General features: G+C 42.7%; 1 long non-coding RNA gene across 1 annotated transcript in view; it reads left to right on the top strand.

Moving 5' to 3' along the window:
• The first annotated feature begins 4,659 nt into the window (after positions 1-4,659).
• The window catches only part of LOC123594844, a 35,498-nt gene continuing 12,700 nt past the window's right edge, over positions 4,660-27,457 (top strand). The window contains exons 1-2 of the long non-coding RNA XR_006710905.1: positions 4,660-4,881; positions 17,099-17,219. This is a non-coding gene — a long non-coding RNA (uncharacterized LOC123594844). The remainder of the gene's footprint in view (positions 4,882-17,098; positions 17,220-27,457) is intronic.

Genomic DNA, 27,457 nt, shown 5'->3' with positions numbered 1-27,457 from the left:
AGAGAGAGAGACAGAATCTGAAGCAGGCTCCAGGCTGCGAGCTGTCAGCACAGATCCTGATGCGGGGCTTGAACTCATGGACCTCGAGATCATGACCTGAGCTGATGTCGGACGCTTAACCGACTGAGCCACCCAGGGGCCCCTATAAATATGTGATTTTAAAAAAATTAAGTAAACTCTATATGCAGTGTGGGGCTTGAACTCCTGCCCCCAAGACCAAGACTCACACGCTTCATCGACCTGGACAGCTCAGTGCCCCAAAATACGTGATTTAAAAATCAATGTGTAGGGGCGCCTGGGTGGCGCAGTCGGTTAAGCGTCCAACTTCAGCCAGGTCACGATCTCGCGGTCTGTGAGTTCGAGCCCCGCATCAGGATCTGTGCTGATGGCTCAGAGCCTGGAGCCTGCTTCGGATTCTGTGTCTCCCTCTCTCTCTGCCCCTCCCCCGTTCATGCTCTGTCTCTCTCTGTCTCTCAATAATGAATAAACGGGGGGCACCTGGGTGGCTCAGTTGGTTGAGCGTCCGACTTCAGCTCAGGTCATGATCTTGTGGTCTGTGAATTCAAGCCCCACGTCAGGCTCTGTGCTGACAGGTCAGAGCCTGGAGCCTGCTTGGGATTCTGTGTCTCCCTCTCTCTCTGCCCCTCCCCTGCTCATGCTCTGTCTCTCTCTGTCTCAAAAATAAATAAAACATTAAAAAAAAATTTTTTTTTAATGAATAAACGTTAAAAAAATTAAAAAAAAGAATATGGAGAATTTACACCATTGGGTGAGTCTACAAAAATAGACACACAGATCGGTGGGAGATAATGGTGCATTGAGGAAAAATGCAGACACGTATTTCCACTCATTGAATGACATATGGCACCACAGAGAGGAAGAAAGAGAGAATCTCTGGATATGGAAACAGAGGAAACAAGAATACTTTGTTACAAACAAAAGCCAATTTTGATTACATTGTAGCCCTCAGTGTGAAAGGTTACACAGAAGCCTGATTTTATTCTGACAATTTTCAATTAATAATGATGGGAGGGAGACAGAGGCTGGCCATCCAGCCAAAATCTTCCTGGAGCCTCCTCACTCCCCCTCAGCCTACAGTGTTTATATATATTTTAGATGTTTTACCATCTTTCCTTTCTTTGTTAATAAAACAATGAACCTGATTTACATTCATGTATGGTGACAGTGTGTTGAATATGGGTTACAGTTTGTTCTTGATGTGTTTTCAAAACTGTTCTCTACTTTGTATGGTCACTCTTAGGGTACCAAACAGGACAAATTTGTTCATCTAATTTGAGGAAAGAGCATTTGAGGAATGTATTCATCTAATTTGGAGAAAGAAAATTTCATTGAGAGTAATGTTATGTAAAAAGAAGCCAACTGTCCAATTGATGTTCAAACTTAATTATTACATTTTTATTCTTTAAGAAAAAGGATTCTGTTTGACCAAGTAATGCGAAAAAGGGCAGAATTTCTAGATAAGCAAGTTTATATGCATACGAAAAAACCTGACAGTTTGCCATTTTATTTGCCGTAATGATGGTAATTCATTTTTTTTTTTTAATTTTTTTTTCAACGTTTATTTATTTTTGGGACAGAGAGAGACAGAGCATGAACGGGGGAGGGGCAGCGAGAGAGGGAGACACAGAATCGGAAACAGGCTCCAGGCTCTGAGCCATCAGCCCAGAGCCCGACGCGGGGCTCGAACTCACGGACCGCGAGATCGTGACCTGGCTGAAGTCGGACGCTTAACCGACTGCACCACCCAGGCGCCCCAGTAATGATGGTAATTCATAAACAACGATCTATTGTAAGAGAATTGTTGAGCTATAAGTAGATGTCAATTGTCTGTGTTCATTTATTAGGTAAATATTTTAAATTAAAAATTAATTTTTAATAAATTAAATTTCAAAAGATGGGTTAAAATGCAGAATAGAGTCAGTTTTTAGAGTATTACAATTCTGGAAACATCATTGAAGAAATTATACCAAACTCCCAGATAAAGATCTAAGGATCTAAAAACATACAGGAACAATTAATAAGTGGTCTTACACACTTACGATTGAAAGTCAGGAATATTACAGATGGAGGGAGTAATAAAGGCAATTTCTAAACATTGAAAAAAGATTTCTAAGCTTATTTATTTATTTTGAGACAGACAGACACAGAGCGAATGGGGTAGAGGCAGAAAGAGAGAGGGAGACAGAATTTCAAACAGGCTCCATACCGGCAGCCCAGAGCCCAACGTGGGGCGTGAACTCACAAACCGTGAGATCAAGACTTGAGCTGAAATCAAAAGTCAGATGCGTAACGGACTGAGCCACCCAAGCATCCCTACAGGCAATTTCTAATGGGGCTCGAATTGTAAAAAATGCTCTTTTCTAGATTCAAGAAGGTGAAAATCAAAAATTCACATCAGCATTAAAAAAAAAAAAAGGTCTACTTTCTGTATTCATTCAGAATGTATAAAAGGAAAAGAAAAACCAAGCCGAATACAAGTGGGACACACAGAAAAGTCTCAATGAAATACAAAGTATCCTGCTTCATTCCTGTATAAAACAAAGAAACAAACAAACAAAAACACATCTAAAATATAAGGACCCAAAGGTTTATATAAAAGTGGTAAAGAGGCAATGAATGACCAATCAAAGCCAAACTAGCATAACTATGTGAATATCAGTTAAATAACTTTAAGATAAAAGGGGTTAGGGTTACTGCTACCATCCTGATGTAAAATGACATTTTATGTGGCATCTAAACTTGCATGCAACAAGTAACATAGCTACAAGATATGAGGGCAAAAAAAATCTGCATGAAAACAGTCACCCTAGTCAGACTCTCCTTTCTTACCGGGCCAGTTGGAAAAATAGAAAGAGAGAGAGAGAAAAAAGCTTGATTAACAAGCTTTATCTAATCGATAAATATAAAACCACAAGTACAATCCTCTGCAAGCAGAGAATTTTTAAAACTGGCTACAAATTAGGTTGCAAAGCAAGCAAGTTTCTTTTTAAAAAAATTTTTTTTTCAACGTTTATTTATTTTTGGGACAGAGAGAGACAGAGCATGAATGGGGGAGGGGCAGAGAGAGAGGGAGACACAGAATAGGAAACAGGCTCCAGGCTCTGAGCCATCAGCCCAGAGCCCGACGCGGGGCTCGAACTCACGGACCGCGAGATCGTGACCTGGCTGAAGTCGGACGCTTAACCGACTGTGCCACCCAGGCGCCCCAGCAAGCAAGTTTCAATAAACACCGAGGACGAGTATTGTACAAACCATATATTCTAAGAAAAAACTATATTGATTAGAAACAAATATAAATGTGAATGAATGAATGAAATATTAACCAAATAAACACCTGCCTGGAATTTCAAAACACACTGGTAAAATTAAAAAAAAAAATCACATAAAGACATTAAAATGGAAATGTAAAAATCTATAGAAATGAACAATAATAACTACAGCATTAAAACTTATTTCATGTACTTTGAGAAGAAATCGTGTGTCCTTCGGGAAATAACAAATCAGGCCGAAAATCAGTTACCTTATGCACAATTTAAGAAGTTGGGAATGATAAGAGAAAGATATCCAGATAAAGAAAAGTTAAGTAACAAACATAAGGGCCTAACGTAATAAAACTCACATAACTTTTGGACTAATATTTAAACTGAGAATTTCCAGAGGCTCTGAGATATTATATTCTAAACACACAAGAGAATTATCAAATATATATATTATAATCTCCATATATTATCTCTATATAGTGTATAACATTTAATATGTAATATGTAATCTACAATATATGATAAAAAGATTCAGGACCCCATGCAAACATGGTTAAATGTCAACAAATGTGTCACACAGATTGTGTATATGGGAGGTAAATACTCATTTACTGTGACGATATTTGACTACAATGTACAAAATTCTTAGAATGCTAGATAACGTCTTCAGAAAAAGAGAATGCTTGGCCATACTGGCCTGACGTTTGCTACAAAAGGCAAGCTCCCCATGGATATAATCAACGGTGAGATTTTTCTAGGGTGTCCCTCACGAGTTACTGAATCGTCACTACCCATAATAAAGGCGAAAACTTTCCTGGACATCACTGCTCCTCGCCTGAAGAGGAGGCTTTATCCCAAGAGACTCTTAAATACGGAGAACAAACTGAGAGGGTCGATGGGGGTTGGGGGAGAGGGGAAAGTGGGTGATGGGCATTGAGGGGGGCACCTGTTGGGGTGAGCCCTGGGTGTTGTATGGAAGCCAAGTTGATAATAAATTATATTCATAAAAAATAATAAAAAATAATAAAAAAGTATAAAAAAATAAAAATAAAAGAAACTCACCATAAACAAAAGATGAGGGTTTCTCTTATGGGCACCTTCAAATATTTTAAACAAGCGTGCTTCGCCTTTTTTTTTTTTTTTTTCTCTTTAAAACACCTGTGATTTGTAACTGTGTTTGGCGTGAATCCGGGTTTGTGGAACCCCGCTCCTAAAGCCCTTGGAATTTCCTGTGCTGAGAGCCAGAAAGGTGTCTTTTGTTAAGTTAATGAGGTGTCTGTGGGCAGGGGGCTGGTCGCCAAGGCAACCAAGCCTCGGCTCCCAGGGTTGCAATTTTCCGCCCCACCCCCTGCCCTCTGCGGAGGGGGAGGGTCCGGAGGTTGACTCTGTGGGCCTCCATCCGGCCTGTTGGGAAACTTCCAGAGACATCCCCAGGGAGGGGGTTCAGAGAGCTTCCTGGCCTGTGGACACACGCAGGTGTGGGGAGAGAGGTGCTCCCGGAGACGCCACGGGAGTTCTGCCCCCTTCCCCACACCTGGCCCTGTGCATGACTCCTCTGGCTGGTCCTGAGTCCTGTCCTGTCACCATCAACCGTGGCCCGGTGAGTACCATGCTTCTCTGAGTTCTGCGCCCGCCCTAGCACCTTCAGGCACCCGGGGTTGGGGTCCTGGGGGCTCCACTCCGCACCCAGGGGTGGCAGACACGGCTGCCAGCCTGGATTTGGGATTGGCATCTGAAAGGGGGTGAGTCTTGCAGGGCTGAGCCCTGAAATGTGGGACCAGGCACGAGCTCTGTGTAGACGTGTCAGAATTGAGTTGAATCCGTGGTGGGGGGGCGAAGAGGCCCCTCCCCACCTTGGAACTGCTGACCTGAATCTCTTACTCTCTCCTCCTACCCCTTCCACGTTCTTTTCCCCCAGAGCCCCTCAACTTAGTTGGTTTCTCCCAAGTTCACTTCAAAGAGGGTGGTGGGGAATTGGATTTTAAAATAAAATTTGTTCTTAATGATCAGGAAAAGGCTGCCGTCAGAATTCCACTGAGAAACTGCGCGGATTAGCAGACGGTTCTAGGTGACCAGAGTATCAGTTTGTTCGTGGTTGCTCGTGGCAAAATTACATCTCATTCTGTGCAGCAGTTTGAAAGTTAATAAAGGGACCCACGTGCCCCCAGATTGAAATGGAAAAGGAATAAATGGTGATACATTAGGACTGGCTTGGAGCTCAGATTCAATCTCGGAGCACTTAAACAATTTACTTGAGATTCGGTAACTCATTACGGAAAAGAAAATGTTCGAATGCGCGAAGATGTGGAATGAGAAAAAAAAAAAAAAGTCAAATTCCTGCATTTCACTCTTGCACAATCTTAATGAGAAACGGTGATGGGCTTTGTATTTATAAATAGAATATGTATGTTAACCTATCTAACGTCTTACCGTTATTATGTTGATACGTATATATAGCATAACATGATGCATATAAACATATTGCTATAGGTTCATGTATTGATACGTTGATTAATAGGTTTATGCTTGAGCCCACGCGGAATGGAATTTTGGACCCTACCTTATTCTCTGTATTGTAGAAGCGATTGCAAATAAATTATAAGTAAATTCAGCAAGGGAAACAATCTGTGCATAGATGATGCACAGTTCAGTATTCATGTTTGGAAACGTTTGTCATCTGCATGTTTAAATCTAAGACAGGAGTACTTAGGGAAGAAACGTAAAAAAAAAGAAAGATGGTCCAATTTTGGACTTTTACCAGAAATTCATGAAAATCTCACTTTCAGGACTGACCGTTATGTTGACTTGGTGTGCTTTTATTATGGATAGCTGTGTTCCATACTCTCTTTAATGACTTAGGTTGCATGTACCTTGCTCTGTTCGTAAGGTTTATCCCAGCACCTAGACTCAGGCAAGAGACTGTCATGATGGACTCACAGCTTCCGGGAGATCTCTGAGATTTTTATCTTTCTTAACAATTTTGCCCTCTGGTTGCATTTCTTAAAGACCCTTGAGAGGAGGAATTCGGCTCGGGTTAGCATTCTGGAGCTGAGCCATCCCTGGGTCACGGACTGGGTTCAGTTTTCAACCTTATAGCTCAGGATGCCAAAATCTCTAAACTGATGAACGTCCCTTGGCATTTTGGGCAAATGCCCATGGCAGCACTTTTCATCCTCCCCCGTATGTAAATCTCAGAGAGCCATAATGACTATTAAAACAGGAATCTGGGCACAAAAGAACTACAAAATCGAGGCTAGGCCATCAGGGTATGAATAACAGATGTTAGGAGACATCTATTAACTTTTTAGGTAAGAAATATTATATAGCAGTTGACTGTTAGTATAGAAACAGTCTATAGCTCTAGAAAAATGGGACGTAGAGACAGAGCACTACATAATTTTGAGAGGTTGGACCAACACGTCAGTATAAACAGAAATAATGAAATTACAAACACTGACTTGGGCAATTTTTAAAAAATATTTTTTATAGTTTATTTGGAGACACAGAGAGTGAGCATGAGTGGCACAGAGGCAGAGAGAGAGAGAGAGAGAGACCGAGAACCCCAAGCAGGCTCCACGCTGTCAAGGCAGATCCCGATGCAGGGCTTGAACTCATGAACCATGAGATCATGACCTGACCCAAAGTTGGTCCATTAACCAACTGAGCCACCCAGGAGCCCCGTAAAATCCAGTTTTATTTTTGTAGTGAGGTATAACTGACACCCACAATTATGTTAGTTTCAGGTGTACATCATTGTTATTTTTTTATCAAAATTTTTTTAATGTTTATTTTTGACAGAGAGAGAGAGAGAGAGAGCGCGCGAGCGAGCATGAGCAGGGGAGGGGCAGAGACAGAGGGAGACACAGAATCCAAAGCAGGCTCCAGGCTCTGAGCTGTCAGCACAGAGCCCGATGCAGGGCTCCAACTCACAGACCGCGAGATCATGACGTGAGCCAAAGTCATACGCTCAACCGACTGAGCCACCCAGGCACCCATAGTTTGAGCAATTTTAATGAAATTATTTAGAGTTCTCTAAAATTCATGGATCATCTATGCACAAAATGGGGGGGGGTTGTAATGACCTCTTCAGTATGTGTGACTCTCTTCCTCTGTGGTGATGGCTCAGTTTCATGAGATCTCTAAGCAGGATGCTCTGTATTTTTCTCTTAAGTCACCTCTGTAAAAACTCTTCATGGCTTAAAAAAAATTTTTTTTAATGTTTATTTTTGAGAGAGAGAGAGAGAGAGAGAGAGAGAGAGAGCACGAGCAGGGGAGGGGCAGAGAGAGAGGGAGACACAGAATCCGAAGCAGGCTCCAAGCTCGGAGCTCACGAACCGTGAGATCATGACCTGAGCCAATGTTGGATGCTTAACCGACTGAGCTACCCAGGCACCCCTCTTCATGGCTTTGAAAGAAAGGGTCTGTGTGGGGCTACGATGGTGTATACATGCCATCATACCTCTGCCCAAACCCCAAAAGTGCACAACACCAAGAGTGAGCCCTAATGTCTAGTATGGACGCTGGGTGACGATAGAGTCTGGATGCTGTCCTAACGGCCCTTTCTGCTGGGACTCTTCATCATGGAGGAGGCTGTGTGTGAGTACAAGAAGTGGGTGTGGGGAGGGGGGGAGGGGGGACATCCCTTTACCTTCCCCTCAATTTTGCTATGAACCTAAAACTGCTCTGAATAATCAAGTCTGTTGTTTTAAAGATGGAAAATGAGGGTTGTGTTCCTGCAAACGACAGATGGAGAGCCAAGTGGAGTTTGATCCTTGCACGGAGCAGCCATTTCTGTGTCACTTGAAGTATATACTCAAGTCTAGACCCATACGAGTAGGTTGGGGCTTAGTTACTATTCCAGAAGGCACTGACTCCCAGTCAGCGTGCCTTCACACCAAGACCTATATATAAATATAAACCCTTCTGTGTCTACCAACAAGTCTTCTCAAAATAGCTACTTCTCAACTCTCAGGACCCCCACTTGGCACGTGGCTCCCCAGCAGAGACTCTCGCTTTCCTCAGGTCCTCATCGAATGCAGCATCTTCCAAGTTTCTCCAGGTTTCTCGCAGAAGGATGCAGGTTTTTGTCCAAACGTATTGCTTTGGTCCTAGTGATGACGTTTGATTAAGGCAACCTTGTCTGTATCACAGAAGGCTCCCCTACTCCCTTTGTCTCTGTCTCACACAAGTGGATGTTTCCTCCTCTGACATTAGCATAGCCGAGAGGATTCGAGTATGAAGCCACTGCTCCCCATGTTGGTTGATTCTGTCTTCTCTCCTAGACATAGTAGAAGCAGACAGCAGAAGGTAACCTTTCCCCAACACGGACCCTTTTCCTCTTTGCACGTGATTAAATGTGTGTGTAATGTAGATATAATGATGCCTGCAAGATTTCTATTCTGTGGATGGAGTTAAACAGCAGACAAATTTGTTCCTAATGGCGTGTTGACTTGGAACCTTGGATGGGCAGTTGACTTTGTGGTTGGGGAGAAGGTTATAAGGATCGCTTACAAATTCAGAATGCCATGAGCCATTCCAAAAAGGGAAAATGGTCCTCATAATGATAATGACCTCTACTTTTATTATATCTTACATCCAGAAGGATCATAAAGGGCCTAACAACACGACTACAAATGAATATGAGGGTCGTTTCACATAGAACTGAAATGTGCCCGCGGTTTCACAGACCACAGCAAGATTAGTCAACAATTTAGACGGGGAACTGGAGGAAAACCGTTCAAGGCACAATCATTTTACAAGCTGGAGCTGGTCCACAGATTTAAGAGTGAGATTCCCCCCCTCCAAGTATTTAGGAAACGGAGATGGGGAAAAAATGTCGTCCTCCAGCAATGAGACCTGAAAATCACAAAAGAACATGAAAATATGAAGTCACCTTACACGTAGTGGATGATCTCATTTCAACCTGTAACTAGATTCAATGTATTAACCTTGGTCAATACATGCGTATTCTGTGCCCATCAGAAGGAAAACCTGGGCGTCTGAGTGGCTCTGTTGTGTCTGATGCTTCATTTCGGCTCAGGTCACGATCTCAGGGTTCCTGAGATTGAGCCCTGGGTCAGGCTCTGCACTGACAGTGTGGAGCCTGCGTGGGAGTCTCTCTCTCTCTGTCCTCTCTCCCCTGCTCACGTGCTCTGTCTCTCTCCCTCAAAATAAATAAGTAAAACTTAAAAAATCAACATTTACCAAACCCCTTATTCTGCAGGAGACCCATGAGATGATCGGAATCAGGCCTAATAAGAGAATTTTGTTTACCTGAAGCACTCTATGTCTATGGGGAAAAAAAGTCAAATTACCATTTTGCTAGCCACTTAAGTCTGCCTGCTGATGGAGAATGTGCTACTTTTAATAGTCTACTGTCAGTGAGAGGCATACGCTATAAATGTTTTTGGCATTCTCACATTGTGTATCAGTGTTGGTCATTGGTCATTTTGAATTTTCTTCTTCTGTCGTGATGGCTCTACTCTGCATTTACAAACTCAGGTTTTTGAATCCTCGTGATGAAGGACCAGCTCCTGTAATAAAATAAAATTAATTCTTGGGAAATGTCCAGCACGTACTCCTGTGACCTATCACTTGATTGTACATATATATATATATATACACACATATATATGTATATTAAATATATATTAGATAAAATAATGGACAGATATGATAGATTAATGGCTATGATAAATGCATGGATGGTACAATGGACAGATGGATAGATAGATAAATAGATAATTTAACTGTTGGAATGTCTTTGGTTCAGTATATGGAATAAATAAGGGAAAATGTGTGATAGATAGATATGATAGATGATAGATATAGGGATTGCTGAATGGATGGGTAGATAGGATAGATAGACAGATGGATGGGTGGATGGATGGATGGATGGATGGATGGATAAATAGATAATTTACCAGTTAGGACTTCTTTGGTTTGGTATATGGAATAAACAAGGGAAAATGTATGTTGAAGCATTTATGTATTTTTTCATGCAGCCAAAAGTCTTATATTGTATGTCTAAGAAGAATCATTCAAATACAGCAAAATTAAGAGTGAAGTTTTCCAAAAAAAAAGGTGAACTTTTCCTGCCCAAACAAAAGTTGCAATTTCGTGGATTCTGTGGTTAAACCGTGTGTGGGTTACAAGATTGTGGCGGGGAGGGGCAGAGAGAGAGGGAGAGAGAGAATTCTAAGCAGACTCCTTGCTCACTGCAGAGCCTGATTCGGGGCTTGATCTTACGTCTCTGGAGATCCCATGACCCTGAGATCATGACCTGAGCTAAAATCAAGAGTCAAGAACGCTCAGCCCAGTGAGCCAGCCAGACTCCCCTCTCTGCACTTTTTGATGTAAGCTTTACATTTAACTTTATTCAAATATACAGACTCAGAAAATGTATAATTTTAAAGTAGACACAACAAGTAATTCAATTCATGTTGGTGGGTACCTCATGAAGATATACCTACGTCTCTATCTGTATCTATATATCGATAGCTATAGCTATCTATATCTGTATCTATCTATGTATCTCTGTATATATGGCAAGGCCAAGGATGTAATAGGGACCATTACTGCACATGATGTGAGGTACTTATGTGTAATACCTGTTTTAATCGTTCCAACCTTTCCAGCTAGCGGACAGATTCTCAAATCTGCAGAGGAGAGGTGGATGGACTTCAGAATCTCTCAAAGCTGATCAATGATCGCTTTTTCCTATTTCCATCCCCAAACCGTAGACATTTCCTCCTAAGTATATCAAGTTGTTCCTTTATTGCTTGTGTAGAAGACTTTGTTTCTCTGTTACCATGGTTTGGTTCATGGAGAAGGAACTTTTTCATTAGTAATTAATTCTCTTGTGGACAATAAATGGACCATGTATGGGTCGGTCCATATCTGAGCTTTCTGTGCAATGTGTTATCCCCCTAAAAAGGAATAAACATGAATCATCTTTAAAAAAAAATTAGGGGCGCTTGGGTGGCTCAGTCTGTTAAGCATGTGACTCTTGATTTCAGCTCAGGGCATGATCTCACGGTTTGTGAGTTTGAGCCCCACATCGGGCTCTATGCTGACAGTGTGGATTCTGCTTGGGATTCTCTGTCTCCCTCTCTCCCTTCCCCTACCCTGCTCTCTCATAAATAAATAAACTTGGAATTTTATTAAAAAAAACAAACAACAAAATTAGGGGAGACTTGCTGGCTCAGTTGGAAGAGGGTATACCCATTACTTAAAAAAAATTACTGAGCTGCAATTTATAGCATATATTTAAAATATATATTTATAGGGGCGCCTGGGTGGCACAGTCGGTTAAGTGTCCGACTTCAGCCAGGTCACGATCTCGCGGTCCGTGAGTTCGAGCCCCGCGTCGGGCTCTGGGCTGATGGCTCAGAGCCTGGAGCCTGTTTCCGATTCTGTGTCTCCCTCTCTCTCTGCCCCTCCCCCATTCATGCTCTGTCTCTCTCTGTCCCAAAAATAAATAAACGTTGAAAAAAAAAAAATTTAAAAAAATAAAAAAATAAAATATATATTTATAGATACTAAATATATACTCATATATTAAATATATTTATATGTTTATACATTATATCAAATATATAATATTTATATATTACATTTTAACATATTTTACATATTTGTAAATATGGGTGATGTATAAGTAAATATAGAAAACATAATATAAATGGAAAAAATATATAAGATATATAATATGAATATAACATACATGTGTAAAATGTAATATATAAATATGTGTAATAAATATATAAGATGTATTAAAATATGTAATATATAACATCAAATTAGACAAATACACAGTATCTATATAAAGCTACATATGTAATAAACATAAATGTGCAATATATAAATATATAAAATAAATATAACCTAATATATAAATATAACAAATATACTCTACCATATGATATATACATTTGCATTAAATATTCTATAACAAATATCATCTAGCAATATATAATACATATATAACATAATATGATGTAATAGAATATAAACTATCTCTTTTTTAAAATGTTTATATTATTTATTTTGAGAGAGAGAGACAGAATCCCAAGCAGGCTCCGTGCTGCCAGCACAGAGCCCGGCACAGGGGCTCAACCTCAGGAACCGTGAGATCATGACCTGGGCTGAAAGTTGAGCATCGGATACTTAACAGACTGAGCCACCAGGCGCCCCAAACTGTCGCCTTTTATGCTATGCCCCTGGCCCACCGGTTCTACGGACGTACCACCAGATGTATCTGTCAGGGTCCAGTCAGGGTGACTCAGACGTCACTGTGTGCTCCCGTAGGGGTTCGATACAGCAGGTGGATAGACAGGTGCTCCAGACTAGGAAGCAGCACCTGGGCCCCTGAGCTGCCGGGGGTAACCCCCGGGAGGCTGTGCTCAGCAGGGCTGGGCTAATCTGTGACGGTGGCTTGGGCAGAATTGCAGGGAACACCTTTGCTGCCCTGGCCGGCGCCCCGGAGCATGTGTGATGGAGTGCTCCAGGAAGCTGCTGGAACCGTCCACTGTTGTGTGGCAGCAAGGACCCCTTGGCTGCCCCCTTCGCAGGACCCCTTTGCTCTCCTCCTAACTCTCAGGTTCCCCCTAGTGCCTTCTTACTGGCCAGTAGTCTAGTAACAGACCAAGAAAGAAGCTGAATGCCAGGCCCAGGCTAGTCCCCCAGCTAAGTCCGAGGTTGGCCGAGGATCATCAGGTAGACCTGTTGGCCGTCCTCGTTCCGTGTCAACTCGTTAGCCACGTCCTGCAGGGAGATTGCACCTGAGAAGTCAAGAAACCACAGCCCTTCAAAGAGGCTGTGTCCCAGGTTGTGACTCCCTGCAGCAGACAGTTTGGTTGGAGACAAAGTGGAGGAAAAATACAGGAAGCCTGCTGGGCATCGTGCATGAATGGTTTCTTCAACTGTCATCTCACAACTCTTGGTGCTACAGGGATACTGCTCGTCGAGGACAGTGGTGGTTTTCCTGAGAAAACACGCAGAGCAGATCTAACAAGCTGTGCCCCCAAACCTTCTCTTGTTTCCCCTGTAGGGAGCCCTGGCCTCCGCCTGTCTCCCCACCGCAGATACTCACATGAACACTTGCCCCAGACGTCCTCTAGGCTTTGCATCATTTCAGATAATTTCAGTTGGTGGGGATCTGGAAAACCATGACCGTTTCTTTACCATGCTTTGCATTTTTCCCCCATTAATGTCTTGCTTCTCACTGCAGGAAAACAAGACAAAATTAGCAAATGTATAAGATGAGACTTTGGGGGCAATGTGATAGGGAAGTGGCTTTATTATTTTGGAGGGCTGTGAACAGAAATCCTGGAGGTCCTGGGGAATCTCTCAAATCCTGATGTTAAGTGTAGGGAAACAGTGTAAAGAGACTGCAAGATGGGGATAAATGTATTCCTTTTGTGGAAGAAACGGACAGTGGATTTTGCAGTCCCTTCTGCTACACCGTTTTGCAGTCGATTTGTGTTAATACTACTCTGGCCCGGGGCGCCTGGGTGGCGCAGTCGGTTAAGCGTCCGACTTCAGCCAGGTCACGATCTCGCGGTCCGTGAGTTCGAGCCCCGCGTCAGGCTCTGGGCTGATGGCTCAGAGCCTGGAGCCTGTTTCCGATTCTGTGTCTCCCTCTCTCTCTGCCCCTCCCCCATTCATGCTCTGTCTCTCTCTGTCCCAAAAATAAATAAACATTGAAAAAAAAAATTTTTTTTTTAAATTAAAAAAAAAAAAAAATACTACTCTGGCCCAACACCTTTCCAGACTGAGCCTCGGTGGTGATGAGTTACAGTGTGAAGGATGCATGTCCCCACCCAGCCACGTCCCCATCTACCCACACGGATCTTGGAGAGATGCTTTCCATAGTCCAATGTTGAACGCGGGGAACATTCGGTTTGTTTTCATCAGAAATGTGGCTTTGCTCCAAAGTTACATTTTATAAGGAGGTATTTCTTTTCCGGAATTTAGTGGGAAAACTGAGTGTGGTCTGTCTTCGTCACGAAAAAACATCTCAGAAGTACCTGTTAAAAACTTTAACTTCAGGTTGAGATTTTTCTGAATTGAGGGTCAATATTTCCATAAAATGTAGGGCCATGTTTTATGAAACTTTGCTAAAAGGAGAAGTAAACACTCATTCAAAGCATGAAAAGCCACTTGGTGAAAAGATGCCCTCCCTCCCCTAAATTGTGCATAAAAATATTGTATGACATGGAGATCATGTTCCCTTTCATTGCAGAGTAAATTTTAGTAGCCTAGAAATAACAGTGGGTAATATGGCGGTCATCAAAACCTTACGTGTCTACAGGGACAAAAAAAATAAAGGATTTCTTCTTTGTCTTTCTGACGAAGAGAGTGCATTAGAAACCTCCAGGAGGTGGGCTCCGTTGGGTGAATGCACTTCTGTGGATGAGTAACGATTGGCCAGATTCTTCTTATAACTAAGGTGTATCCCAAATGGGGTGTGTTAGGTGAATCTCACTGCTGTGCATGCTAATATGAGCGCTTATGGAAATCATTCTCCTGAGGAGATGCCTTGAATCATCCTGGACTCATAACACATGTCGACCAAGGTCCCTGATTTCAAGATTGTTGACCTACTGCTGTGTTCAGACCTGGGTAAACTGAGAGCTCCTGATTCCTGCGAAAGTCAGCAAATAACCAAGGAAGGGAGGAATTAAGTCTCCTTTGGGGACTGGAGGTGGGGCAGAACAAAACTCAGGAAACATCATTCCAGTTGGTTTTGGATTTAGAAGGCAGACGTGGTTTCGGATCAGACTACAGATGCTCTGTGCAGCCACATACGTGTCTTATGTTGGACAAGCGTAGAAAAACGATGTTTGATACTTGAATAAACCGACCCTCGGTTTCTTAACAGTGGGGATATAAGGCTTACGATGCAGTCCTTTCTGGCATCTACACTTCTCTCTTGTCTTGCCATTTTGGCGGCCATCAGTAGGAGGAATTATGAGTCATGCTAATATGATCCAGGTGATGCCGTTGACTTAACGTTCTATGGTTTCAAAATATCTCGTGCACGTTTATTCAGTTTTTACTCCATGTCTGTCTGCCACATTTCGTTTCTGTTCTTTTATTCATTCATTCATTCATTCATTCATTCGATATCCGAACTTGTTGCTGAGCTGTGACTGCGTTATCTCATTGTCTGTCTGAACCTTAAATTCAGGAAGTCACGACACATCCCATGATCATGAACGCGTTCATCTGAAACCTACTCATAAAACTTTTGGGGCTTGATAACTTGTAGTAATGATAGTCTGTTTTATTAGGACTGTCTGGTAAACCTGCATTCGATTCTTTTTTTTTAATTTTTGTTTTTTTAATGTTTTATTTATTTTTGAGACAGAGGGAGACAGAGCATGAGCAGGGGAGGGTCAAAGAGAGGGCGACACAGAATCCGAAGCAGGCTCCAGGCTCTGAGCTGTCAGCACAGAGCCCGACACGGGGCTCGAACTCACAAACTGCGAGATCATGACCTAGCCGAAGTGGGATGCTTAACCGGCTGAGCCACCCAGGCGCCCCTGCGTGACCACGCCTTCTAGCATACCGGTCTTCAAATACTTTTGATGTTGACCACGTTATCGGATAAATAAATAGATGCTTAACACTTAACCAACTCCCACGTGCAGAAAACAAAAAGCTATGTGTATCATCAACTTTTTGATTTCCTCCTGCGAAATAAAAATCACAATAATGCAAAGGAGGGATGTCCCAAAGGCACAGCAAACGAAAGACCACATTCAGTAAAAGGGCCAAAACCAAAGGGAGAGTCCTGAATTTTCTCTCCTGTCTAAACCGCCGTATGGGAAAGGAAACTTCACAGTTACAGGTGTTTGGAATGGGGGTTAAGGCAGGAAATGAAGAGAGTCCCACACTTCCCAAGGACAGCCTGGCATTTGGTGAGATTTCCTCACGTTCTTCCTTTTCTCGCCTAGCAGCTGCTCTGCTGAACCCTGAAAATATGAGAGGCAGGAACTAGCCATTCCCATCCTTGAAGTACCCAGGGACCGAATATATTCCTGTCATCTCTGCGTGAATTCAGGCAAATCACAACTGTTTTTGCCATGAGACAATGGTGATCACTGTAGAATAAAGGCGAGGAGACATTTGCCACATGATCATAGAAATCATTCAAAGTTCAAAGAGCTGGGAGGAGAATACTTAACCAGACAGTGTCAGAATATTTGCATGTGGGGAAGAGAAAACATTTCAATAGATTTTAATTCTCAGTACTCTTTGGTAAGATCTATATAATTTAATTTAAAATATCAGCCCACTGGGGTGCCTGGGTGCCTCAGCTGATTAAGCATCCTACTCTTGATTTCGGCTCAGGGCACGATCTTACAGTTCCTGGGTTCGAGCCACATGTCAGGCTCTGTGCTGACAGCCTAGAGCCTGCTTGGGATTCTGTGTGTGTGTGTGTGTGTGTGTGTGTCTCTCTCTCTCTGCCCCTCCCCGATTGCTCACTGTCTCTCAAAATAAATGAATAATCAATAAAAAATTAAAATATCCGCCCAGTATTGGTGCAACGACAGAAAACATGGGTCACCAGAAAGATAAACAAATCTCAGAAATTTCTCATAGCCTACGAGCACAACAGAATCTGGCCATGTTGATTTGGACAAGGACACGGGGTAGTGGGATCTTGCCTTCACCCCTCTTCCTCCTACATTGATCTCTGTATAAACCATGCTACAGTTATTGAAACTAAGAAATTAACTTTGGCACAAGATTGCAAAGTACACACATAATTCAAATGCCATTTCCTTTTATGTATTTGTTTTTCCCAGTCCAGGATCCATCCTGGGACCCCACGTTACATCTTGGTCACGGCGGCTGACTGTCCTCCTGCATGGGGAAGGCCCTACATCTTTCCTGATCTTTCGTGACCCGAACACTTGAAGAATAACGGTAAGTGTTTTGTTGAATATCTCTCAATCCGCACCTGTCTGAAGTTTTGTGGGAAGGACGCAGTCCTCAAATCGAAGGAGCTTCCGGTATGAGAAAGTGGGAGGAAATGGGACGACCCACTAACAACAGCACTAAATTAGAACCCATAGGGTTACCTGAAAATCAGTGAAGTTCATGCAGCTAGCGGTTGTAATTTCATGACTAAATGGGTAACAAGAGAGACCCCTACTTTAGAGAAGAATTTCTGATACCTCTGGAAGGAATGAGGCCAATATAAAGTCTGAACTAGCCAAGAAAAGGACAATGTTTTCATGGTCTCCAACCATCTCCCACAGATACACAGTAATTACAAAGGGATAAATGATAACTTTAGAGAGGCAACGCCCCACAGACCATAATTAATCCAGTAACGAGATGCCCTGACTGTGTTGCAGCGTCACAGAAACATTCTTAGCATCACAGGAGTACTTTTAACCTGCCATGGGCGTGTAGCTATTCACAACACACGTCTTTGGGAATCCAAACTGCGTCGCGTATGCTGTAACGCCCCATTATTCCAGCTCTGGCTACATAACCTAAAGAGATTCTCATGTATTTGCACCAAAGGGATAGAAAAATAATGGCATTGCATCATCACGAGCGTGCTGATCGAACAAAGAACCGAAGCCATCAAGATGCTCACCGAGAGCAGAAGGTGTAATGTCTGGAGGAAAGAGTTGCCCAAATGGCTCCACCATATATCTTTTGCGGAGAGTACGCAAAGTGTAGAGAAATGTGTGGATCTACACGTTCGTTCTAAAAATCTAACGTCATGCGTGGGAGGAATCCCAACGTATGCGTGGTTTTGGTTGACCTTCGAGCAGGGGTGTCCTGTCCAATGCCTGGACTCTCGCCAGCGGTACCTTGCTTTCCCAGACCGTGAAAGTCTCCCTGTTCTGTAAACTCAATTTCCCTCACCGTGAATTGGGAACACCTTTGTCCAGACCTGCGTCTGACCCCGTAAACATCCCCTGTGCTTTCTGTTCTGCCTCCTGGACTTGGCACCCCCGTCCGCAGGCCTTCTTGTTGCTGTTGGTATTTTCCTTTTGTTTTGATATTAGGTCGATTCTTCCCTTGTGTAGAGACGATCTCTCTATGGCAGGAAATCCTACTCACTGTCTCCCTTCCTTCTTCGTTTGCCGTCAGTGATGTAGACACAGTCGTGTGTCGCATTTTTCCTTGAAGTCTTGTGCGTGTGCGACTGTTTGATACTTTCTGTCCTCAGAAGAAAAAACAAAACAAAACAAAACCATGTGCTAGGTTGCCTGGTATATTTATGTCTTGAACCACATTGGAAGCAACCAGCCTTCCCCTCCCCAGCAGTAGCTCTAGAAAGTGATCGTTTTATGCGCGTTTTCCTGTGGGCGGGACACATACATGGCAGCCCCGACTGTCTTAGAAATAATTCCCGTTGTCTGCTGTCTTGGTAGGTGTTTGTCCTTTCTGCCAAGTTGCATCTAATATGGCTTCCATTTGCTCTGTCATCAAATATTTATTCAGTTTCTACGACCGTCCGGTAGTTAGACAATCAGATCAGACTGTGCACCCGTGGAGGAGAATTGGAGCTCGACCCCATCACCAACTGGCGTGGAAATTCTGTCCTTCCCTCCTTGGCCAGGACAGAGCTGTATATCAACGGGATCAGAACGGCGTGCAAATGCAACCGAACGGGGCGTGACGTGGTCTTGCAATGCATGAGTCTGGTGGAAAGCTCGCTTAAAGCAAGTGGCTTAGATCTGAGCTCCAAGGGGGATGTTCATTCTATGATCAGTTGAAACATAGACACGGATCAACACTTGCAACGCCTTTTGAGGTGATAGACGGGCAACAGGGAGAAGGTAGAACACGGTACCCCGGGTCCGTTTGTCCAAAAGTTCACTTGCAAATAAAGGGTCTCTACCAGGGCCCATTGCTTACCCCTCTCCTCCGTTGGCAGCCTGTCCTTAGAGGGAGGCAGGAGGTAGGTCAGCAAAGACCAAATGCATTCAGTCGTGGCAATGAAATTGAGTGCATACATGTGGCCTCACACCCTCAAGACCTGGGGTTCCATTGGACGGGAAAGGTCACATACAGGTGTTTGAATTACCCACTGTCTTTCAGCCTTCCCAGCAGATCTGTCAGCAGCTTGCTGCTGGGGCGTTTTTAGAAAAGTAGTACCTCCAGGAAATATCTCTATTTTATTGTGGATTTAATTTACATTTTTTTTTTTAATGAATGTTTTTGAGAGAGAGAGACAGACAGAGTGAGAGCAGGGGAGGGGCAGAGAGAGAGGGAGACACAGAATCCGAAGCAGGCTCCAGGCTCCGAGCTGTCCGCACAGAGCCCGACGTGGGCTGGAACCCACGAACTGTGATATAGTGACCTGAGCCGAAGTTGGACGTTTAACCGACTGAGTCACCCAGGCGCCCCAGATTTAATTTACATTCTTGAGAACTATGATTTTAATTATCTTCTCATACCTGGATACACAGACACATCTCTGACATCAGTGCCACAGTAAACGATGAGATCTACATTGTGTCTAGCTTGTTTATTTTCATACAGTTTTAAAAACTATTTACATCTTTCCAAGATGTAAATCTCTTGGAAAGATCTATCTCTTGCCTCACAGAAGGAATCATTCTCTTTTTTTTTTTAAGTTTATTCATTTTTGAGAGACAGCGCATGAGCACGGGAGGGGCAGAGAGAGAGGGAGACACAGAATCCGAAGAAGGTTCCAGGCTCCGAGCTGTCAGCACAGAGCCTGATGCAGGGCTCGAACTCATGACCTATAAGATCATGACCTGAGCCGAAGCCAGACACTTAACTGACTGAGCCACCCAGGCGCCCCAGAAGGAATCATTATCCTAAGTTCGAACAACCCAGCACTTAAAAAAAATCCTTCTTTTGTTTTTTTTGGGTTTTTGTTTTTTAAAGTAATGTCCCCGGACCAACGTGGGGCTCAAACTCATGACCCTAAGTTCAGGAGTTGCACGCTCCACGGACTGAGCCAGCCAGGTGCCCCAACACAGCATTTTTTTTAATAATTCTCCTAAATGTAAGCATATCTATAATAACTTTAGGAAATTATTCAATTTAAAAATCTATAAATAATATATGATACCATGCATTCACTTCTCTCACGTTATTTTGTTTTGAGAAATAGTCCTATGATTTCATGTAGATACAGTTTACATTTTTGAAACATGCATTCAGTGGTGTATGTTATGGGAGTAGGTCACACAACATAACTTTCTTCTATTCATGGGCATTTTGGTCCTTTTCAGGTTTTTTTTATGTTTGTGGGTTCTCTTTTCTTTCTTTCTTTCTTTTTAATATTTATTTATTTTTGGGAGAGAGAGAGAGAGACAGAACACGAGTTGGGGAGGGGCAGAGAGAGAGGGAGACCCAGAATCTGAAGCAGGCTCCAGGCTCTGAGCTGTCAGCCCAGAGCCCCACACGGGGCTCGAACCCATGAACGGTGAGATCATGACCTGGGCTGAAGTTGGATGAGTCACCCGGGCGCCCACATTTATTTTATTTCTTTCATGCAATGCTAGAGCACACATCCTGTCTCACTCCTAGCACACATACACGAGGTAGTCCCAAGGAATCCATTAAAGCAGGTGCACAGGATTCAGCCTTTTCACTGATTTCAACCTCATAGGTAGAGACACCTTTCTCTTTCAGTTGTTAAAAACGCACACTCCCATCACAAGTGCCTGGGGATCCTTACCTCCCCACCGGGCTTGCCTTTATCAAGTGTTCTGACACGTCAGTACTTGACAAAGCGAGGTTCACAATCAAATGTACTTTTAGGTTGCAATTTTGAAATGTAGCACTAACTTTGAGGATCTTGTCGTTTATTTCATCGATCTTCATAGGAACAAAATCCCCTCAGCCTATTCATATATTTTGCCTGATTTTCATGGAGCCACCTGTGTTTGCTATAAAGTACAGACTTGTGTGTGCAGATCGTATGTATCAGCCTACGGCATTATGGATGTTGCAGATAGATTAGCAAAAGGTGCAATTTGTTACATTGTGTGTATGTTGACTTGTTGAAGCAAATCGATGTATCGTTGATGTTCAGTTTTATTTATCACTTATTTTTTTAAATGTTTCCTTACTTGAAAGAGAGCGAGCGGGCAGGGGAGGGGCAGAGAGAGAGGGAGAGACAGAGGATCCAAAGCAGGCTCTTTGCTGTCAGACGCGGGGCTCGAACTCATGAACGGTGAGATCATGACCTGAGCTGAAGTCGGATGCTTAACCGAGCGAGCCACCCAGGCGCCCTGACCTTCAGGTTTAAAATGTATGCATAGCAAGGCGCCTGGCTGGCTCAGTGGGTTAAGCACCCGACTGTTAATTTCGGCTCAGGTCATGATCTCCACATTTCTTGAGATTGAGCCTCGCATCGGGCTCTGCACTGACAGCACAGAGCCTGCTTGGGATGTTCTCTCCCTCTCTCTCTGCCCCTCCCCTGCTCTCTCTGACAAATAAAACCTGAGAAAAATAAAATGAAATACGTGTGGCATAAACAGCTCCGCACGCCTGTGGCAAATCTTGCAGATGTAATGCACCAGCAACACAGTGAAGAAACGGGTCCTCCCTGTGACCGTGAAAATCATCATCAGTGCTGCCCCTGTCATGTGTCTGTCACCGCCCACCCCACAGAAGAAGCTTTCCCCTGCCTTCATTTTCATTGTCTTGCCTTTATCCACTGCCGGACTGGACGTGTTTCCACGTCCTCCTGGTTTTCACTCCCGATCACGTGTGGTTCACTTAGCAGTGCACCTGTCTCTCTAACTCCTCTCCTCTCTCCCAGCCTATTTGCACGAACAGGACACTCGCTCTCCTTTCTCGCCCCGCATCTGTCCGACTTCTGCGCCGGGCACATGGTCTCAGGGCGGACCGCCGCGTCTGTTTCTTACTGGTTCCAAGCGGGTTCTGCTTGTTGGCGGAATTCACCTGCTTCCGTCGTTGTTAGGACTGAGACCCCCACGTCCCTGCTGGCGTTCCCTTAAGGGCGGTCTCCAGCTTCCACAGGCTCCAGGGGTTTGCATGGACATCTCTGGAGACATCTGCTGACCACAGATGTGCTCTCCTAATGTTCACATTAGGAGCATGTCCAGATCTAGCTTGGGTATTTGGTGATATCTTGTAGGATATTTTTGTTGTTGTTAATTTTTTCAAGGTCATTTATTTTGAGAGAGAGAGAGCATGAGCAAGACAAGGCAGAGAGAGAGGCAGAGAGAGAATTCCAAGCAGGCTTCACGCTCAGCCTGATGGGCTCAAACCCACGAACTGTGAGATCGTGACAAGAGCTGAAATCAGATCAGATGCTTAACTGACTGAGCGATCCAGGGGCCCCTTCCTGGGCAGTTCTTAGCTCTTCCCTATAGAGTGACTTGAGCGTTTGCACAGTAAGGTTGTTCCACTTAATCAACTTCCCGTGGCTGATGGCTCCTACCGGATGAGTTCCGCAGCCCACGTTGATCGTGGTCACTGACCACGCACACCTTCCAATCCTCAGTGGCCGAGAGATCTAAAAACCCTGTGGCTTTGGACACCACCCCCACTGTGACAGTGGACTTCCTTGCTTCGAAAGATGTGCAAAGTTATAGTTCCTTCCAGAAGGTGAATGATGCTACTGTCTTAAAATGATTTGACACAAAATGGAAGGAAATTCAGCGCGGTCCGAGGAAACCCCATCAGGTTATAATTTATCAACAGTGCTATTTGTAATTTTTATATTTTTCGAACTGAAGACTCATTTATTTATTTATTTTTTAATGGCTACCTTTGGCTTTTCAGGAAGCAATGAATCCCGCTGTTTGAGATGAGCAGATGGCACGGGGCGGGTTATCTCAGTCTAGGAGAGCAAGTTATGTTCAGGTAAAGATTGTCACAATTATTCTTCTCACTGAGCACTCTTCAGCCCTCAAGATGTCAGTGGAAACAAACGTTTGTGGAGAGTGAATTCTCGCCATGCTATTGTAACAGGCAGTGTCCCTGGATTCTGTGACACTAATACTTCTTATTTAATCGTAAGTTTCTGCTTCCATTAGTGGGGTCTCTTCTGATCTTAATAATTTTAGGGGCCTTCAAGGGCCCTGTGACTGGACTTCTTTAGGCAGCTGGTCAAAATTAGATAATTGTAGACAGATACCAGTATAGAGAGATGATAGCAAGATAGATATGACAGATGCTAAGTGGATACCAGTGTAGGTGCATGACAGAAAGATACATAGATAAGACAGATGACATCTACATAGATATGATATGATAGGTGATAGGTAGACAGACAGATATAGGGATGCATGGGCATAGTTAGGACTGATGATAGATAGATAGATAGATATGATAGATGGTTGGATGGATGGATATGATAGATGGATGGATGGATAGATAAGACCAAGGACAGATGATAGATAGATAGATAGATAGATAGATAGATAGATAGATAGATATGGTGGGTGCATGGATGGATAGATGATAGGTAGGGAGGTAGATAGATACATAGATAGATACAGGGATGCATGGACATAGTTAGGACTGATGATAGAGAGATACATACATACATACATACATACATACATACATATGATGGATGGTTGGATGGATGGATAGATAAGACCAATGATAAATAGATAGATACATAGATAAGACCAATGATAGATAGATAGATAGATAGATAGATAGATAGATAGATAGATAGATAGATATGATGGATGGATAGATGATAGGTAGGTAGATAGATAGGTAGATAGATAGATAGATAGATAGATAGATAGATAGATAGATACAGGGATGCATGGACATAGTTAGGACTGATGATAGAGAGATAGAGAGATAGATAGATACATAGATATGATGGATGGTTGGATGCATGGATAGATAAGACCAATGATAGATAGATACATAGATAAGACCAATGATAGATAGATAGATAGATAGATAGATAGATAGATAGATAGATATGGTGGGTGCATGGATGGATAGATGATAGGTAGGTAGGTAGATAGATAGATAGATACATAGATAGATACAGGGACGCATGGACAAAGTTAGGACTGATGATAGAGAGATACATACATACATACATACATACATACATACATACATAGATATGATGGATGGTTGGATGGATGGATAGATAAGACCAATGATAAATAGATAGATACATAGATAAGACCAATGATAGATAGATAGATAGATAGATAGATAGATAGATAGATAGATATGATGGATGGATAGATGATAGGTAGGTAGATAGATAGATAGATATGATGGATGGATAGATGATAGGTAGGTAGGTAGATAGATAGACGCATACATACATACAACAGATGTGATGTATTATACATATGATAGATGGATGATAGATGATAAATAAATGCTGAAGGTAGATTGACATGATGGATACATGATACAGAGATACAGACATTCATCATTTAGGTATACATAAAATTATGTAATTCTGTGTATATAAAAGACGGAATTGAGATGTATGGATATATGACCATGTATGTATGCCTACATAGATAACATGCGTGCATATGTCTATATTATCAATTACATATTTTATGCACATACACATAACCACATCATTTAAATATGCGTATGTAAGTGTGCATGTGTGCATGAGTCCATATACACACGTTTCAAACCCCCCCGTCCTAGTCGTTGCAAGTCTGTATCTCCAGCCTACAATTCCATACTGAGATCTGGACCCTTGCTTACAAGTGTCCGGGACATAGACCTTTGGTTATCACATAAATGTCTTGAATTCATTTTGCCCAGAGTGAATGCACACTTAGAGGAGGAAAGGTCGTGTCAATTACCCAAATCTTTTTACTCCATTCTGTCTATATTTTTCTTTTTTAATTTTTTTTAACGTTTATTTATTTTTGAGACAGAGAGAGACAGAGCATGAACAGGGGAGGGGCAGAGAGAGAGGGAGACACAGAATCGGAAACAGGCTCCAGGCTCTGAGCTGTCAGCACAGCGGAGCCAGAACCCACGAACCATGAGATCATGACCTGAGCCGAAGTCCGACGCTTAACCGACCAAGCCACCCAGGCGCCCCTCTGTCTATATTTTTCAAGGTGTGATGATTTCCAGTAGGCATCAGCATTCCCAACCCAGGAACTAGGAAACACCTCATTTCTTTCTCCCTAAATGTGGCTATGCCTGACCTTTGTCTCTTCAAAGTACCTACAACAGGTGACTTGGATGGCACGTTATGGACGTTTATTGAAAGAATGGCCAGAGCTCAGCAGCGTCCTGCTGGCACATAGATGTTGATCAATGATTTTTCTTGTCTGTGTAGTTTTGTTTTTTTTTTTCACTCATCGTTTATGAACAGATTATTTCACTAACTCTGAATGGTAGGTACGCAACCGTTCAAGAGTTTTTTGGTTTTTTTTTTTTAATTTCTCATCATTAAGCTGGTGGCATTATTTTATGTAAATAAGATTATTTTTATAGTCAGAGTTTACTAAATTGAAGGCAATTTACTTTTACGTAGGAAATCCTTGGGATATGGTACATGTTCCTGTATAATTATAACTATTCCCTCCCACCCACAGATATGTCCTAGTATGAATGATAATTATAGGGCCGACCTGTTTATACCTCAAAAGGAAGACCTTTTCGTGCATATTGCTGTGAATTATCAGGACGGTGGCAGGGATTAAAAGGAGTGGAAAAGTAGGACCACTTCTATAGAATCTCGCTTGTAACCTTGAACTTTAAAAATGCCGTGGAAACAATTTGATACAGATTATAAATTACACCTCTTTACTAGGAGTCCTGTACTCGGCAACATATACTTATTCTAATGTAGTCTTATTTTCCCTTCAGGGTGTAATTTTGTGATTAATTCAATTCAGTTTTATTGCCTTTATTTTAGCCATGAGTCAGTCATTTTAAGGTCTGAGCTGAGTTTTTTCCAAAACTGTTCAGAGTGGCAAGAACCTTGCTGCCCTGTCACGGTTGTATTTCTGAAGGAGAATTTCTGCATCTGGTATTTGGAATATACTCTTGAAAAGTGATTTTGTCTTGGGAGTAAGTAGGAGCTTAATGTACTTCATTTTCAAGTTCATTGCCGTCAACATTTCTGAGTTCCTAGAAAATGTCACATAAATCCACCAGCACGAGAATTCCCTATTCCTAGCAAAAATGAACTTCTTCTTTATTATTGTTTTTGTGAAGAGATTCTGGAAACATGAATAGAGGAGAAGAATGCCCTAGAGTACTTTTGGAAAATTAACAGTTGCAATCTTTTTTAAAATGTATTTATTTATTTTTATTTGAGAGAGAGGGAGACCGCGCATCCCAAGTCAGCTCCAGACTCAGTGTGGATGCCCTCACTGGGATCATGACCTGACCCCAAATCAAGAGCTGGACACTCAACTATCTGAGCCACCCAGGCGCCCCTTATCAGTAGCAGTCTTTTTTTAAAAAAAGTTTTTAATGTTTATTTATTTTTGAGAGACAGAGAGAGAGAAAATATAGAGCATGAGCTGGTGTGGGGCAGAGAGAGAGGGAGACACAGAATCCAAAGCAGACTCCAGGCTCTGAGCTGTCAGCACAGAGCCCGACATGGGGCTCGAACTCACGGACCATGAGATTATGACCTGAGCCCAAGTCAGATGCTCAACCTACTGAGCCACCCAGGGGCCCCAGCAGTAGTCATCTTTACATTGCAGAAGGAAACTTGTTGAACCAGTTGGGTTTTATGGAATGCCAGGGGGACAGGCAATCAACCAAAAAGCACATGGTGTGATGGTAAGTTTTCCTAATTCCAGGCATCTAGTTAAAAAAAAAAACAAAAAACAAAACAAAACAAAACAAAACCAAGGAACCAGAAGATTATAGCCCAGCAGTCATTTTTGTAAATGCAGCTTTACTGGAAAACATCCATACTCATTCATTTATGGGTTGTCCATGGACCCTTTTGCACTAAATCAGCAGAGCTAAAGCTTGTGATTTAATTGGCATGTCACTCTGATGTAAGTTTAAGGGGTACAATGTGTTCATTTGGTACACTTCACATACCGCGATCTAATGATGAAGGTAGGGTTAGGTAAACTGTGCATACATCACATAATGACTGCACGCGCATGTATGTGTAATGAGAACATTTAATATCTACTCTCTTGGCAATTGTTCAAGTATATAATATACTGTGGTTGACTCTGACCACCGTGCAACTG

Source organism: Leopardus geoffroyi, chromosome X (assembly GCF_018350155.1).
Source record: "Leopardus geoffroyi isolate Oge1 chromosome X, O.geoffroyi_Oge1_pat1.0, whole genome shotgun sequence".
Lineage (NCBI taxonomy): Eukaryota > Metazoa > Chordata > Mammalia > Carnivora > Felidae > Leopardus > Leopardus geoffroyi.
This window is presented reverse-complemented; position numbering and strand designations above follow the sequence as displayed.